The sequence below is a fragment of the Carcharodon carcharias genome, chromosome 19 (genome assembly GCF_017639515.1).
Source record: "Carcharodon carcharias isolate sCarCar2 chromosome 19, sCarCar2.pri, whole genome shotgun sequence".
NCBI lineage: Eukaryota > Metazoa > Chordata > Chondrichthyes > Lamniformes > Lamnidae > Carcharodon > Carcharodon carcharias.
In genome coordinates this window covers 68,277,300-68,294,727 of record NC_054485.1, presented here as the reverse complement: position 1 = coordinate 68,294,727, position 17,428 = coordinate 68,277,300, and positions in this window count along the sequence as shown.

The following is a 17,428-nucleotide window of genomic DNA, read 5'->3' as shown; positions in this document are numbered from 1 at the left end:
GGGTTGCAGTTCCAGGCTGTGTCGCGGTGCTGGGCTGGGTCCCGTTGCCGGGCTGGGTTTCGGTGCCGGGCTGGAGCTTGTTGCCGGGCTGGGTATTGGTGCTGGGCTGTGTCCCAGTGCCAGACTCGGTCTTGGTGCCGGGCTGGATCTCTGTACTGGGCTGGGTCACAGTGCTGGGCTGAGTCTCAGTGCTGGGTTGTGTTGTGGAGCCGGTCTGGATTTCAGTGCAGGGTCTCCATGCTTGGCTGGGTCTCCATGCTGAGCATGGCCTCGGTGCTGGGCTGGGTCTTGGTGTTGTGCTGGGTTTCGGTGCTGGGCTGGGTCTCGATGCCGGGCTGGATCTCGGTGCCCGGCTTGGTCTTGGTTTTGGGCTGGATCTCGGTGCCGTGTTGGGTCTTCGTACTGCGCTGGGCTTCGTTGCTGGTTGGGGTTTCGGTGCGGGTTTGGCTCTCGGTGCCGGGCTGGGTTGCGCTGCCAGGCTGTGTCATGGTGCTGGGCTGGGTCTCGGTGCCGGGGTGGCTCTCGGTGCCAGTGTGGTTCTCGGTGCCAGGCTGGGTATCAGTGCCGGGGTGGTTCCTAGTGCCGCGCTGGGTCTCGGTGCAGGGCTGGGTCCCGCTGCCGGGCTCAGTCTCAGTGCCAGGCTGCATCTCGGTGCCAGGCTGAGTATCGATACCGGGTTGGATCCCGGTGCCCGGCTGGGTCTCGCTGCTGGACTGGGACTCGTTGCCGGGCTGGGTCTCGGTGCCGGGCTGGGTCTCGCTGCCGGGCTTTGTCCAGGTGCCGGGCTGGGTCTTGCTGCCAATCTGGATCTCAGTGCCGGGCTGGGTTCCTGGTGTGGGTTTGGATCTCGGTGCCGTCTGGATCTCGGTGCCGGGCGGGATCTCGGTGCTGGACTGGGTCTCAGTGCCAGGCTGGAGCCTGGTGCTGGGCTGGGTCTCGATGCCGGGCTGGATCTCGGTGCCCGGCTTGGTCTTGGTGCTGGGCTGGTTCTTGGTGCCGGGCTGGGTCTTCGTACTGGGCTGGGCTTCGGTGCTGGGTGGGGTGTCGGTGCTTGTTTAGTTCTCGGTGCTGGGCTGGGTTTCGGTGCTAGGTTGTGTCAAGGTGCTGGACTGGGTCTCGGTGCCGGGATGGATCTCTGTGCCAGTGTGGTTCTCAGTCCAGGCTGGGTATCGGTGCCGGGGTGGTTCCCAGTGCCGGGCTGGGTCTCGGTGCCGGGCTGGATCTCTGTCCTGGGCTGGATCACAGTGCAGGGCTGGATTTCAGTTTTGGGCTGTGTATTGGTGCTGGGCTGAGTCTCAGTGCTGAGTTGTGTCGTGGTGCCTAGCTGGATTTCAGTGCAGGGTCTCCATGCTTGGCTGGGTCTCAATGCTGAGCAAGTCCTCGGTGCCGGGCTGGATCTCAGTGCACGGCTGGGTTTCGGTGCCGGGCTGGAGCTTGGTGCCAGGCTGGGTATCGGTGCTAGGCTGTGTCCCATTGCTGGACTCGGTCTCGGTGCCAGGCTGGATCTCGGTGCAAGGCTTGGTTTCGATGCCGGGTTGGATCATGGTGCCGGGCTGGGTCTCGGTCCTGGACTGGGATTCGTTGCCAGGCTGAGTCTCGGTGCCGGGCTGGGTCCCGGTGCTGGGCTGGGTCTTGCTGCCGGGTTGGATTTCGGTGTCGGGCTGGGTTTCGGTACCGGGCTGGAGCACGGTGCAGGGCTGGGTCTCAGTGCTGGGCTGGGTCTCCGTACTGGGCTGGCCTTCGGTGCTGGGTGGGGTCTCGCTTGCGGGCCGGGTTGCAGTTCCAGGCTGTGTCGCGTTGCTGGGCTGGGTCCCGTTGCCGGGCTGGGTTTTGGTGTCGGGCTGGAGCTTGTTGCCGGGCTGGGTATCGGTGCTGGGCTGTGTCCCAGTGCCGGACTCGGTCTTGGTGCCTGGCTGGATCTCTGTACTGGGCTGGGTCGCAGTGCTGAGCTGAGTCTCAGTGCTGGGTTGTGTTGTGGTGCCGGTCTGGATTTCAGTGCAGCGTCTCCATGCTTGGCTGGGTCTCCATGCTGAGCATGGCCTCCGTGCTGGGCTGGGTCTCGGTGTCGGGCTGGGTTTCGGTGCTGGGATGGGTCTCGGTGTTGGGCAGGGTTGCAGCCCGGGCTGTGTCTCAGTGCCGGGCTGGGTCTCAGTGGCGAGCTGGAACTCCGTCACGGGTGGGGTTTCCATGCCGGGGTGTGTTTCGGGGCTGAATTGGGTCTCAGTGCTGTGCTGGATGGCGGTGCCAGGCTGGGTCACAGTGCCGGGCTGTGTATGTGTGCCCGAGTGGTTCCCAGTGCTGCGCTGGGTCCCAGTGCCGGGTTGGCTCTCGGTGCCGGGCTGGATCCCGGTTCCGGGCTGGGTTTCGGTGCCGGGCTGGATCTTGTTGCCGGGCTGGGTATCGGTGCTGGGCTGTGTCCCATTGCTGGACTCGGTCTCGGTGCCAGGCTGGAACTCGGTGCCAGGCTTGGTCTCGGTGCCGGGCTGGGTCGCGGTGCCGGACTGGGTCTTGCTGCCGTGTTGGATCTCGGTGCCGGGCTGGGTTTCCGTACCGGGCTGGAGCACGGTGCTGGGCTGGGTCTCGGTGCTGGGCTGGGTCTCCGTACTGGGCTGGGCTTCGGTTCTGGGTGGGGTCTCGCTGCCGGGCCAGGTTGCAGTTCCAGGCTGTGTCGCGGTGTTGGGCTGGGTCCCGGTGCCGGGCTGAGATTCGGTGCCGGGCTGGAGCTTGTTGCTGGGCTGGGTATCAATGCTGTGCTCTGTCCCAGTGCCGGACTCGGTCTTGGTGCCAGGCTGGATCTCGGTGCCAGACTTGGTATCGATGCCGGGCTGGATCTCGGTGCAGGGCTGGGCCTCGGTCCTGGACTGGGACTTGTTGCCGGGCTGGGTCTCGGTTCTGGGTGTGTCCCGGTGTCGGACTTGGTCTCGGTGCCAGGCTGGATCTCGGTGCCAAGCTTGGTATCGCTGCTGGGATCGGTCTCGGTGCCAGGCTGGTCCTCGGTGCAGGGCTGTGTCTCGATTCCAGGCTGGATCTCGTTGCCCAGCTGGGTCTCATTGCTGGACTGGGACTCGTTGCCGGGCTGGGTCTCAGTTCTGGTCTGTGTCCCGGTGCCGGGCCACGTCTCGGTGCCGGGCTGGATCTCGGTGCTGGGCTGGATCTCGTTGCTGGGCTGGGTTTCGGTGCCAGGCTGGATCTCGGTTCCCAGCTGGATCTCGGTACTGGACTGGGACTCGTTGCTGGGCTGGGTCTCGGTTCTGGGCTGTGTCCCAGTGCCGGACTTGGTCTCGGTGCCAGGCTGGATCTCGGTGCCAGGCTTGGTATCGATGCCGGGCTCGGTCTCGGTGCGAGGCTGGACCTCAGTGCAGGGCTGGGTTTCGATGCCAGGCTGGATCTTGTTGCCCGGCTGGGTCTCATTGCTGGACTGGGACTCGTTGCCTGGCTGGGTCTCAGTTCTGGACTGTGTCCCGGTGCCGGACTGGGTCTCAGTGCCGGGCTGGATCTCGGTGCTGGGCTCGATCTCGGTGCTGGGCTTGGTTTCGGCGCCAGGCTGGAGCTTTTTGCCGGGCTGTTTCTCGTTGCTGTGCTGTGTCATGGTGCCGGACTGGGTCTCGGTGCCTGGCTTGGTCTTGGTGCTGGGCTTTATCTTGGTGCCGGGCTGGGTCTCGGTGCCGGGATGGATCCCTGTACTGGGCTCGTTCTCGCTGCTGGGCTGGATTTTGGTGCTAGGTTTGGTTTCGATGCCAGGCTGGGTCTCGGTTCCCGGCTTGGTCTTGGTGCTGGGCTGGATCTCGGTGCCGGGCTGGGTCTTCATTCTGGGCTGGGCTTCGGTGCTGGGTGGGTTCTCGGTGCGGGTTTGGTTCTCGGTGCTGGGCTGGGTTGCACTGCCAGGCTGTGTCGTGGTGCTGGGCTGGGTCTCGATGCCGGGATGACTCTCGGTGCCAGTGTGGTTCTCGGTGGCAGGCTGGGTATCAGTGCCGGGGTGGTTCCTAGTGCCGGGCTGGGTCTTGGTGCCAGGCTGGGTCTCGGTGCCGGGCTGGATCTCTACTGGGCTGGGTCGCAGTGCTGGGCTGAGTCTCAGTGCTGGGCTGTGTTGTGGTACCGGGCTGGATTTCAGTGCAGGGTCTCCATGCTTGGCTGGGTCTCCATGCTAAGCATGGCCTCAGTGCTGGGCTGGGTCTCGGTGTTGGGCTGGGTTTCGGTGCTGGGATGGGTCTTGGTGTCGGGCAGGGTTGCAGCCTGGGCTGTGTCTCAGTGCCGGGCTGGGTCTCAGTGGCGAGCTGGATCTCCGTCACGGGCGGGGTTTCCATGCTGGGGTGTGTCTCGGGGCTGAATTGGGTCTCGGTGCTGTGCTGCATGGCAGTGCCAGGCTGGGTCACAGTGCCGGGCTGGGTATCTGTGCCCGAGTGGTTCCCAGTGCTGGGCTGGGTCTCGGTGCCGGGCTGGGTCTCGGTGCAGGGCTGGATGTCGGTGCAGGGCTGTGTTTCGTTGCCGGGCTGGAGTTTGTTGCTGGGCTGGGTATCGGTGCTGGGCTGTGTCCCATTGCTCGATTCGGTGTCGGTGCCAGGCTGGATCTCGGTACCAGGCTTGATATCGATGCCGGGTTGGATCTCGGTGCAGGGCTGGGTCTCGGTCCTGGACTGGGATTCATTGCCAGGCTGGGTTTCGGTGCCGGGCTGGGTCCCGGTGCCGGGCTGGGTTTCAGTGCCAGGCTGGAGCTTGGTGCTGGGCTGGGTCTCAGAGCTGGACTGAGTCTCGGTGCTGGGCTGGGCCACAGTGCTGGGCTGGATATCGGTGCTGTGCTGGATGGCGGTGCCAGGCTGGGTCACGGTGCCAGTCTGGTTATCTGTGCCAGAGTGGTTCCCGGTGCCGGGCTGGGTCTAGGTTCTGGACTGGATCTCGGTGCCCGGCTGTGTCTCGGTGCTGGGCTGGGTCCCGGTGCTGGGCTGGATCCCGGTGCCGGGCTGGATCTTGGTCCCAGGCTGGGTTTCAGTGCCGTGCGGGATCTTGGTGCCGGCATCGGTCTCTGTGCCAGGCAGGATCTCAGTGCAGGGCTGGGTCTCGATGCCGGTCTGGATCTCGGTGCCCAGCTGGGTCTCGATGCTGGACTGGAACTCGGTGCCAGGCTGGATCTCGGTGCCGGGCATGGGTCACGATGCTGGGCTTGGTCTCGGTGCCGGGCTGGATCTCGGTGCCGGGCTGGGTCTCGGTGCCAGGCAGGAGCCTGTTCCGGGGCTGGGTCTTGGTGCTGGGCTGGGTCCCGGTGCTGGGCGCGTTCTCGTTGCCGGGCTGGATCTTGATGCTAGGCTGAGTCTCGATGCCAGGCTGGATCTCAGTGCCCAGCTTGGTCTTGGTGCTGGGCTGGATCTTGGTGCTGGGCTGGGTCTCCGTACTGGGCTGGGCTTTGGTGCTGGGTGGGGTGTCGGTGCGGGTTTAGTTCTCGGTGCCGGGCTGGGTTTCGGTGCCAGGTTGTGTCATGGTGCTGGTGTGCTGGTGTGATGGTGCCGGGATGGATCTCGGTGCCAGTGTGGTTCTCAGTCCAGGCTGGGTATCGGTGCCGGGGTGGTTCCCAGTGCCGGGCTGGGTCTCGGTGCCGGGCTGGATCTCCGACCTGGGCTGGATCACAGTGCAGGGCTGGATTTCAGTTTTGGGCTGTGTATTTGTGCTGGGCTGAGTCTCAGTGCTGGGTTGTGTCGTGGTGCCTGGCTGGATGTCAGTGCAGGGTCTCCATGCTTGGCTGGGTCTCAATGCTGAGCATGGCCTCGGTGCCGGGCTGGGCCTCGGTGCACGGCTGGGTTTCGGTGCCGGCCTGGAGCTTGGTGCCGGGCTGGGTCTCAGTGTTGGGCTGGGTCTCGGTGCCGGACTGGGTCTTGGTGCCGGGCTGCATCTCGGTGCCGGGCTGGGTTTCGGTACCGGGCTGGAGCACGGTGCTGGGCTGAGTCTCGCTGCTGGGCTGGGTCTCCGTACTGGGCTGGGCGTCGGTGCTGGGTGGGGTCTCGCTGCCGGGCCGGGTTGCAGTTCCAGGCTGTGTCGCGGTGCTGGGCTGGGTCCCGGTGCAGGGCTGGGTTTCGGTGCCGGTCTGGAGCTTGTTGCTGGGATGGGTATCGGTGCTGGGCTGTGTCCCAGTGCCGGACTCGGTCTTGGTGCCAGGCTGGATCTCGGTGCCAGGCTTGCTATCGATGCCGGGTTGGATCTTGGTGCAGGGCTGGGTCTCGGTCCTGGACTGGGTCCCGGTGCCAGGCTGGGTCTTGCTGCCGGGCTGGATCTCGGTGCCGGGCTGGATTTTGGTGCGAGGCTGGATCTTGGTGCTGCGCTGGGTCTCAGTGCCCGGCTGGATCTTGGTGCCGGGCTGGGTCTCTGTACTGGGCTGGGCTTAGGTGCTGGGTGTGGTCCCAGTGCGCATTTGGGTCTCGGTGCCGGGCTGGGCCTTGGTGCCGGGCTGTGTCTCCATGCTGGACATGGTCATCTTCCCAGGCTGGGGCTCGGTGCTAGGCTGAGTCTCGGTGCTGGGCTGGTTCACAGTGCTGGGCTGTGTCAAGATGCCAGCATTGGTCTCGGTGCCAGGCTGGGTGTTGGTGCCGAGGTGGTGCCCAGTGCGAAGCTGGGTCCCGGTGCCGGGCTGGGTCTCGATGCTGGACTGGATCTCGGTGTCGGGCTGGGTCTCGTTGCCAGTCTGGGTCCCGGGGCCGGGCTGTGTTTTGGTGCCCGGCTGGATTTCAGTGCCGGTCTGGGTTCCGGTGCCGGGCTTGGTCTCGGTGCCAGGCTGGACCTCGGTGCAGGGCTGGGTCTCGATGCCAGGCTGGATCTCGGTGCCTGGCTGGGTCTCGGTGCTGGACTGGGACTCGTTGCCGGGCTGGGTCTCGGTTCTGGGCTGTGTCCCGGTGCCGGACTTGGTCTCGGTGCCAGGCTGGATCTCGGTGCAGGGCCGTGTCTCGATGCCAGGCTGAATCTCGTTGCCCGGCTGGGTCTCATTGCTGTACTGGGACTCGTTGCCGGGCTGGGTCTCAGTTCTGATCTGTGTCCCAGTGCCGGGCTGTGTCTCGATGCCAGGCTGAATCTCGTTGCCCGGCTGGGTCTCATTGCTGGACTGGGACTCGTTGCCGGGCTGGGTCTCAGTTCTGATCTGTGTCCCGGTGCCGGGCTGTGTCTCGGTGCTGGGCTGGATCTCGGTGCTGCGCTGGGTTTCGGTGCCAGGCTGGAGCTTGGTGCCGGGCTGGGTCTCTTTGTTGGGCTGTGACATGGTGCCGGACTGGGTCTCGGTGCCCGGCTTAGTCTTGGTGCTGGGCTTTATCTCGGTGCCGGGCTGGGTCTCGGTGCCAGGATGGATCCCTGTACTGGGCTCGGTCTCGCTGCTGGGCTGGATTTTGGTGCTGGGCTGGGTATCGATGCCAGTCTGGGTCTCGGTTCCCGGCTTGGTCTTGATGCTGGGCTGGATCTCGGTGCCGGGCTGGGTCTCCGTACTGGGCTGGGCTTCGGTGCTGGGTGGGTTCTCGGTGCGGGTTTGGTTCTCGGTGCCGGGCTGGGTTGCACTGCCAGGCTGTGTCGTGGTGCTGGGCTGGGTCTCGATGCCGGGATGACTCTCGGTGCCAGTGTGGTTCTCGGTGCCAGGCTGGGTATCAGTGCCTGTGTGGTTCCTAGTGCCGGGCTGGGTCTCGGTGCCAGGCTGGGTCTCGGTGCCGGGCTGGATCTCCGTACTGGGCTGAGTCGCAGTGCTGGGCTGAGTCTCAGTGCTGGGTTGTGTTGTGGTGCTGGGCTGGATTTCAGTGCAGGGTCTCCATGCTTGGCTGGGTTTCCATGCTAAGCATGGCCTCGGTGCTGGGCTGGGTCTCGGTGTTGGGCTGGGTTTCGGTGCTGGGACGGATCTCGGTGTCGGGCAGGTTTGCAGCCCGAGCTGTGTCTCAGTGCCGGGCTGCGGCTCCGTGGCGAGCTGGAACTCCGTCATGGGTGGGGTTTCCATGCTGGGGTGTGTCTCGGGGCTGAATTGGGACTCAGTTCTGTGCTGAAATGCGGTACCAGGCTGGGTCACAGTGCCGGGCTGGGTATCTGTGCCTGAGTGGTTCCCAGTGCTGGGCTGGGTCCCGGTGCCGGATGGGTCTCGGTGCCGGGCTGGATCTCGGTGCAGGGCTGGGTTTCATTGCTGGGCTGGAGCTTGTTGCCGGGCTGGGTATTGGTGCTGGGCTGTGTCCCATTGCTGGACTCGGTCTCGGTGCCAGGCTGGATCTCGGTGCCAGGCTTGATATCGATGCCGGGTTGGATCTCGATGCAGGGCTGGGTCTTGGTCCTGGACTGGGATTCGTTGCCAGGCTTGCTCTTGGTGCCGGGCTGGGTTTCGGTGCCAAGCTGGAGCTTGGTGCTGGGCTGGGTCTCAGAGCTGGACTGAGTCTCGGTGCTGGGCTGGGCCACAGTGCTGGGCTGGATATCGGTGCTGCGCTGGATGGCGGTGCCAGGCTGGGTCACTGTGCCAGTCTGGTTATCTGTGCCAGAGTGGTTCCCAGTGCCGGGCTGGGCCTAGGTGCTGGACTGGATCTCGGTGCCTGGCTGTGTCTCGGTGCTGGGCTGGGTCCCAGTGCTGGGCTGGTTCTCAGTGCCGGTCTGGATCTTGGTCCCAGGCTGGGTTTCAGTGCCGGGATGGATCTTGATGCCGGCATCGGTCTCTGTGCCAGGCTGGATCTCAGTGCAGGGCTGGGACTCGATGCCGGTCTGGATCTCGGTGCCCAGCTGGGTCTCGGTGCTGGAATGGAACTCAGTGCCGGGCTGGATCTCGGTGCCGGGCATGGATCACGGTGCTGGGCTTGGTCCCAGTGCCGGGCAGGATCTCGGTGCCGGGCTGGGTCTCGGTGCCAGGCTGGAGCCTGTTCCCGGTCTGGGTCTTGGTGCAGGGCTGGGTCCCGGTGCTGGGCTCGGTCTCATTGATGGGCTGGATCTTGGTGCTAGGCTGAGTCTCGATGCCAGGCTGGATCTCGGTGCCCAGCTTGGTCTTGGTGCTGGGCTGGATCTTGGTGCTGGGCTGGGTCTCCGTACTGGGCTGGGCTTTGGTGCTGGGTGGGATCCCGGTGCGGGTTTGGGTCTCGGTGCTGGGCTTGGCCTTGTTGCCGGGCTGTGTCTCCATCCTGGACATGGTCATGGTGCCGGGCTGGGTCTCGGAGCTAGGCTGAGTCTTGGTGCTGGGCTGGGTCACAGTGCTGGGCTGGGTGGCAATGCCAGGGTTGGTCTCGATGCCAGGCTAGGTGTCGTTGCCGGGGTCGTTCCCAGTGCCAGGCTGGGTCCCGGTGCCGGGCTGGGTCTCGGTGCCGGGCTGGGTCTCGATGCCGGGCTGGGTCTCGGTGCTGGGCTGGATCTTGGTGCTGGACTGGGTCTCCGTCCTGGGCTGGGCTTTGGTGCTGGGTGGATTCCTGGTGTGGGTTTGGGTCTCGGTGCCGTCTGGATCTCTGTGCAAGGCTGGGTCTCAATGCAGGGCTGGATCTCGGGGCCTGGCTGGGTCTGGGTGCTGGACTGGGACTCGGTGCTGGGCTGGGTCTTGGTGCCGGGCTGGGTCTTGGTGCCGCATTGGGTCCTGGTGCCGGGCTGGGTCTCGATGCCGGGCTGCATCCCGGTGCCTGTCTTGGTTCTTGGTGCTGTGCTGGATCTCGGTGCCGGGCTGGGTCTTCGTACTGGGCTGGGCTTCGGTGCTGGGTGGGGTGTCGGTGCGGGTTTAGTTCTCGATGCCGGGCTGGTTTTCGGTGCCAGGTTGTTTCGTAGTGCTGGACTGGGTCTCGGTGCCTGGATGGATCTTGGTGCCAGTGTGGTTCTCAGTGCCAGGATGGGTATCGATGCCGGGGAGGTTCCCAGTGCCTGGCTGGGCCCGGTGCCGGGCTGGTTCTCCGTACTGGGCTGGGTCACAGTGCAGGGCTGGTTTTCGGTGTTGGGCTGTGTATTGGTGCTGCGCTGGGTCTCTGTGCTGGGCAGGGTGTTGGTTCTGGGCTGGGTCTCAGTGCCAGGCTGGATCTCAGTGCCATGCTGGGTTTCAGTGCCAGGCTGGAGCTTGGTGCTGGGCTGGGTCTCAGTGCCCGGCTGGATCTTGGTGCTGGGCTGGATCTCTGTACTGGTCTGGGCTTAGGTTCTGGGTGGGGTCCCGATGTGGATTTGGTTCTCGGTGCCAGACTGGGCCTTGGTGCCGGGCTGTGTTTCCATGCTGGACATTTTAATTGTGCCGGGCTGGGTCTTCGTACTGGGCTGGGCTTCGTTGCTGGGTGGGGTTTCGGTGCGGGTTTGGTTCTCGGTGCCAGGCTGGGTTGTGCTGCCAGGCTGAGTCTTGGTGCTGGGCTGGGTCTCGGTGCCGGGGTGGGTCTCGGTGCCAGTGTGGTTCTCGGTGCCAGGCTGGGTACCAGTGCCGGGGTGGTTCCTAGTGCTGGGCTGGGTCTCGGTGCCAGGCTGAGTCCCGGTGCCGTGCTCGGTCTCAGTGCCAGGCTGCATCTTGGTGCCAGGCTGGGTATCGATGCTAGGTTGTGTCATGATGCTGGACTGGGTCTCGGTGCCGGGATGGATCTCGGTGCCAGTGTGGTTCTCAGTGCCAGGCTGGGTATCGGTGCTGGGGTGGTTCCCAGTGCCAGGCTGGGTCCCGGTGCCAGGCTCGGTCTCAGTGCCAGGCTGCATCTCGGTGCCAGGCTGGGTATCGATGCTGGGTTGGATCCCGGTGCCCGGCTGGGTCTCGCTCCTGGACTGGGACTCGTAGCCGGGCTGGGTCTCGAAGCCGGGCTTTGTCCAGGTGCCTGGCAGGGTCTTGCTGCCGAGCTGGATCTCAGTACTGGGCTGGGTTTCGGTGCTAGACTTGATTTTGGTGCTGGGTTGGATCTTGGTGCCGGGCTGGGTCTCCGTACTGGGCTGGACTTTTGTGCTGGGTGGGTTCCTGGCGTGGGTTTGGATCTCGGTGCCGTCTGGATCTCGGTGCCGGGCTGGGTCTCGGTGCCGGGCGGGATCTCGGTGCTGGACTGGGTCTAAGTGCCAGGCTGGAGCCTGGTGCCTGGCTGGGTCTCGATGCCAGGATGGATCCTGGTGCCCATCTTGGTTCTTGGTGCTGGGCTGGATCTTGGTGCCGGGCTGGGTCTCGTACTGGGCTGGGCTTCGGTGCTGGGTGGGGTTTCGGTGCGGGTTTAGTTCTCAGTGCCGGGCTGGGTTTCGGTGCTAGGTTGTGTCGTGGTGCTGGACTGGGTCTCGGTGCCGGGATGGATCTCGGTGCCAGTGTGGTTCTCAGTGCCAGGCTGGGTATCGGTGCTGGGGTGGTTCCCAGTGCCAGGCTGGGTCCCGGTGCCAGGCTCGGTCTCAGTGCCAGGCTGCATCTCGGTGCCAGGCTGGGTATCGATGCTGGGTTGGATCCCGGTGCCCGGCTGGGTCTCGCTCCTGGACTGGGACTCGTAGCCGGGCTGGGTCTCGAAGCCGGGCTTTGTCCAGGTGCCGGGCAGGGTCTTGCTGCCGAGCTGGATCTCAGTACTGGGCTGGGTTTCGGTGCTAGACTTGATTTTGGTGCTGGGTTGGATCTTGGTGCCGGGCTGGGTCTCCGTACTGGGCTGGACTTTTGTGCTGGGTGGGTTCCTGGCGTGGGTTCGGATCTCGGTGCCGTCTGGATCTCGGTGCCGGGCTGGGTCTCGGTGCCGGGCGGGATCTCGGTGCTGGACTGGGTCTAAGTGCCAGGCAGGAGCCTGGTGCCTGGCTGGGTCTCGATGCCAGGATGGATCCTGGTGCCCATCTTGGTTCTTGGTGCTGGGCTGGATCTTGGTGCCGGGCTGGGTCTCGTACTGGGCTGGGCTTCGGTGCTGGGTGGGGTTTCGGTGCGGGTTTAGTTCTCAGTGCCGGGCTGGGTTTCGGTGCTAGGTTGTGTCGTGGTGCTGGACTGGGTCTCGGTGCCGGGATGGATCTCGGTGCCAGTGTGGTTCTCAGTGGCAAGCTGGGTATCGGTGCCGGGGTGGTTCCCAGTGCCAGGCTGGGTCTCGGTTCCGGGCTGGATCTCTGTCCTGGGCTGGATCACACTGCAGGGCTGGATTTCGGTTTTGGGCTGTGTATTGGTGCTGGGCTGAGTCTCATTGCTGGGTTGTGTCTTGGTTTTTGGCTGGATTTCAGTGCAGGGTCTCCATGCTTGGCTGGGTCTCAATGCTGAGCATGGCCTCGGTGCTGGGCTGGATCTCGGTGCCGGGCTGGGTTTCGGTGCCGGGATGGGTCTCAGTGTCGGGCAGGGTTGCAGCCCGGGCTGTGTCTCAGTGCCGGGCTGGGTCTCAGTGGCGAGCTGGATCTCCGGAACGCGCGGGGTTTCCATGCCGGTGTGTGTCTCGGGTCTGAATTGGGTCTCAGTGCTGTGCTGGATGGCGGTGCCAGGCTGGGTCACAGTGCCGGGCTGGGTATCTGTGCCCGAGTGGTTCCCAGTGCTGGGCTGGGTCCGGTGCCGGGCTGGGTCTCGGTGCCGGGCTCGATCTCAGTGCCAGGCTCGGTTTCGGTGCCGAGATGGAGCTTGTTGCCAGGCTGGGTATCGGTGCTGGGCTGTGTCCCATTGCTGGACTCGGTCTCGGTGCCAGGCTGGATCTCGTTGCCAGGCTTGGTATCGATGCCGGGTTGGATCTCGGTGCAGGGCTGGGTCTCGGTCGTGGACTGGGATTCATTGCCAGGCTGGATCTCGGTGCCAGGCTTGGTCTCGGTGCCGGGCTGGTTCCTGGTGCGGGACTGGGTCTTGCTGCCGTGTTGGATCTCGGTTCCGGGCTGGGTTTCGGTACCGGGCTGGAGCACGGTGCTGGGCTGGGTCTCGGTGCTGGGCTGGGTCTGCATACTGTGCTGGGCTTCGGTGCTGGGTGGGGTCTCGCTGCCGGGCCAGGTTGCAGTTCCAGGCTGTGTCGCGGTGCTGGGCTGGGTCCCAGTGCCGGGCTGGGTTTCGGTGCCGGGCTGGAGCTTGTTGCCGGGCTGGGTATCAGTGCTGCGCTGTGTCCCAGTGCTGGACTCGGTCTTGGTGCCAGGCTGGATATCGGTGCCAGGCTTGGTATCGATGCCGGGCTGGATCTCGGTGCAGGGCTGGGTCTCGTTCCTGGACTGGGACTCGTTGCCAGGCTGGGTCTTGGTGCTGGGCTGGGTCCCGGTGCCGGGCTGGGTCTTGCTGCCGCGCTGGATCTCGGTGCCGGGCTGGGTTTTGGTGCCAGGCTGGATCTTGGTGCTGGGCTGGGTCTCAGTGCCCGGCTGGATCTTGGTGCCGGGCTGGGTCTCTGTACTGGGCTGGGCTTAGGTGCTGGGTGTGGTCCCATTGCGGATTTGGGTCTCGGTGCCGGCCTGGGCCTTGGTGCCGGGCTGTGTCTCCATGCTGGACATGGTCAACTTGCCAGGCTGGGCCTGGGTGCTAGACTGAGTCTCAGTGCTGGGCTGGTTCACAGTCTGGGCTGGGTGGCGATGCCAGCGTTGGTCTCGGTGCCAGGCTGGGTGTTGGTGCCGAGGTGGTTCCCAGTGCGAAGCTGGGTCCTGGTGCTTGGCTGGGTCTCGAAGCTGGACTCGATCTCGGTGCCGGGCTGGGTCTCAGTGCCAGGCTGGGTCCCGGGGCCGGGCTGTGTCTTGGTGCAGTGCTGGATCTCGGTGCCGGACTGGGTTCCGGTGCCGGGCTCGGTCTCGGTGCCAGCCTGGACCTCGGTGCAGGGCTGGGTCACGATGCCAGGCTGGATCACGGTGCCCGACTGGATCTCGGTACTGGACTGGGACTCGTTGCCGGGCTGGGTCTCGGTTCTGGGCTGTGTCCCAGTGCCGGACTTGGTCTCGGTGCCGGGCTGGATCTCGGTGCCAGGCTTGGTATCGATGCCTGGCTCGGTCTCGGTGCGAGGCTGGTCCTCGTTGCAGGGCTGGGTATCGATGCCAGGCTGGATCTCGTTGCCCGGCTGGGTCTCATTGCTGGACTGGGACTCATTGCTGGGCTGGGTCTCAGTTCTGGGATGTGACCCGGTGCCGGGCTGGGTCTCGGTGCTGGGCTGGATCTCGGTGTAGGGCTGGGTTTCGGTGCCAGGCTGGAGCTTTTTGCCGGGCTGGGTCTCGTTGCTGGACTGTGTCATGGTGCCGGACTGGGTCTCGGTGCCTGGCTTGGTCTTGGTGCTGGGCTTTATCTCGGTGCCGGCTTGGGTCTCGGTGCCGGGATGGATCCCTGTACTGGGCTCGGTCTCGCTGCTGGGCTGGATTTTGGTGCTGGGCTGGGTCTCGATGCCAGTCTGGGTCTCGGTTCCCGGCTTGGTCTTGGTGCTGGGCTGGATCTCGGTGCCGGGCTGGGTCTTCGTACTGGGCTGGGCTTCGGTGCTGGGTGGGTTCTCGGTGCGGGTTTGGTTCTCGGTGCCGGGCTGGGTTGCACTGCCAGGCTGTGTCGTGGTGCTGGGCTGGGTCTTGCTGCCGGGTTGGATCTCAGTGCCGGGCTGGGTTTCGATACCGGGCTGGAGCACGGTGCAGGGCTGGGTCTCGCTGCTGGGCTGGGTCTCCGTACTGGGCTGGGCTTCGGACTGGGTGGGGTCTCGCTGCCGGGCCAGGTTGCAGTTCCAGGCTGTGTCGCGGTGCTGGGTTGGGTCCCATTGCCGGGCTGGGTATCAGTGCTGGGCTGTGTCCCAGTGCCGGACTCGGTCTGGGTGCCGGGCTGGATCTCTGTACTGGGCTGGGTCGCAGTGCTGGGCTGAGTCTCAGTGCTGGGTTGTGTTGTGGTGCCGGTCTGGATTTCAGTGCAGGGTCTCCATGCTTGGCTGGATCTCCATGCTGAGCTTGGCCTCGGTGCTGGGCTGGGTCTCGGTGTTGTGCTGGGTTTCGGTGCTGGGATGGGTCTCGGTGTCGGGCAGGGTTGCAGCCCGGGCTGTGTCAGTGCCGGGCTGGGTCTCAGTGGTGAGCTAGGTCTCTGTCATGGGTGGGTTTCCATGCCGGGGTGTGTCTCGGGGCTGAATTGGGTCTCAGTGCTGTGCTGGATGGCGGTGCCAGGCTGGGTCACAGTGCCGGGCTGAGTATCTGTGCCCGAGTGGTTCCCAGTGCTGGGCTGGGTCCCGGTGCCAGGCTGGGTCACAGTGCCGGGCTGGGTATCTGTGCCCGAGTGGTTCCCAGTGCTGAGCTGGGTCCCGATGCCGGGCTGGGTCTCGGTGCCGTCTGGATCTCGGTGCCGGGCTGGGTCTGGGTGCCGGGCGGGATCTCGGTGCTGGACTGGGTCTAAGTGCCAGGCTGGAGCCTGGTGCCTGGCTGGGTCTCGATGCCAGGATGGATCCTGGTGCCCATCTTGGTTCTTGGTGCTGGGCTGGATCTTGGTGCCGGGCTGGCTCTCGTACTGGGCTGGGCTTCGGTGCTGGGTGGGGTTTCGGTGCGGGTTTAGTTCTCAGTGCCGGGCTGGGTTTCGGTGCTAGGTTGTGTCGTGGTGCTGGACTGGGTCTCGGTGCCGGGATGGATCTCGGTGCCAGTGTGGTTCTCAGTGGCAGGCTGGGTATCGGTGCCGGGGTGGTTCCCAGTGCCAGGCTGGGTCTCGGTTCCGGGCTGGATCTCTGTCCTGGGCTGGATCACACTGCAGGGCTGGATTTCGGTTTTGGGCTGTGTATTGGTGCTGGGCTGAGTCTCATTGCTGTGTTGTGTTGTGGTGCCTGGCTGGATTTCAGTGCAGGGTCTCCATGCTTGGCTGGGTCTCAATGCTGAGCATGGCCTCGGTGCCGGGCTGGATCTCGGTGCCGGGCTGGGTTTCGGTGCCGGGATGGGTCTCAGTGTCGGGCAGGGTTGCAGCCCGGGCTGTGTCTCAGTGCCGGGCTGGGTCTCAGTGGCGAGCTGGATCTCCGGAACGCGCGGGGTTTCCATGCTGGTGTGTGTCTCGGGTTTGAATTGGGTCTCAGTGCTGTGCTGGATGGCGGTGCCAAGCTGGGTCACAGTGCCGGGCTGGGTATCTGTGCCCGAGTGGTTCCCAGTGCTGGGCTGGGTCCGGTGCCGGGCTGGGTCTCGGTGCCGGGCTCGATCTCAGTGCCAGGCTCGGTTTCGGTGCTGGGATGGAGCTTGTTGCCAGGCTGGGTATCGGTGCTGGGCTGTGTCCCATTGCTGGACTCGGTCTCGGTGCCAGGCTGGATCTCGTTGCCAGGCTTGGTATCGATGCCGGGTTGGATCTTGGTGCAGGGCTGGGTCTCGGTCGTGGACTGGGATTCATTGCCAGGCTGGATCTCGGTGCCAGGCTTGGTCTCGGTGCCGGGCTGGTTCCTGGTGCGGGACTGGGTCTTGCTGCCGTGTTGGATCTCGGTTCCGGGCTGGGTTTCGGTACCGGGCTGGAGCACGGTGCTGGGCTGGGTCTCGGTGCTGGGCTGGGTCTGCATACTGTGCTGGGCTTCGGTGCTGGGTGGGGTCTCGCTGCCGGGCCAGGTTGCAGTTCCAGGCTGTGTCGCGGTGCTGGGCTGGGTCCCAGTGCCGGGCTGGGTTTCGGTGCCGGGCTGGAGCTTGTTGCCGGGCTGGGTATCAGTGCTGCGCTGTGTCCCAGTGCTGGACTCGGTCTTGGTGCCAGGCTGGATATCGGTGCCAGGCTTGGTATCGATGCCGGGCTGGATCTCGGTGCAGGGCTGGGTCTCGTTCCTGGACTGGGACTCGTTGCCAGGCTGGGTCTTGGTGCTGGGCTGGGTCCCGGTGCCGGGCTGGGTCTTGCTGCCGCGCTGCATCTCGGTGCCGGGCTGGGTTTTGGTGCCAGGCTGGATCTTGGTGCTGGGCTGGGTCTCAGTGCCCGGCTGGATCTTGGTGCCGGGCTGGGTCTCTGTACTGGGCTGGGCTTAGGTGCTGGGTGTGGTCCCAGTGCGGATTTGGGTCTCGGTGCCGGGCAGGGTTGCAGCCCGGGCTGTGTCTCAGTGCCGGGCTGGGTCGCAGTGGTGAGCTAGGTCTCTGTCATGGGCGGGGTTTCCATGCCGGGGTGTGTCTCGGGGCTGAATTGGGTCTCAGTGCTGTGCTGGATGGCGGTGCCAGGCTGGGTCACAGTGCCGGGCTGAGTATCTGTGCCCGAGTGGTTCCCAGTGCTGGGCTGGGTGCGGGTGCCGGGGTGGGTCTCGATGCCGGATGGATCTCGGTGCCGGGTTGGGTTTCGGTGCCGGGCTGGAACTTGTTGCCGGGCTGGGTCTCGGTTCTGGGCTGTGTCCCAGTGCCGGACTTGGTCTCGGTGCCAGGCTGGATCTCGGTGCCAGGCTTGGTATCGATGCCTGGCTCGATCTCAGTGTGAGGCTGGACCTCGTTGCAGGGCTGGGTATCGATGCCAGGCTGGATCTCGTTGCCCGGCTGGATCTCGTTGCTGGACTGGGACTCTTTGCCGGGCTGGGTCTCAGTTCTGGGATGTGACCCGGTGCCGGGCTGGGTCTCGGTGCTGGGCTGGATCTCGGTGTAGGGCTGGGTTTCGGTGCCAGGCTGGAGCTTTGTGCCGGGCTGGGTCTCGTTGCTGGGCTTTGTCATGGTGCCGGACTGGGTCTCGGTGCCT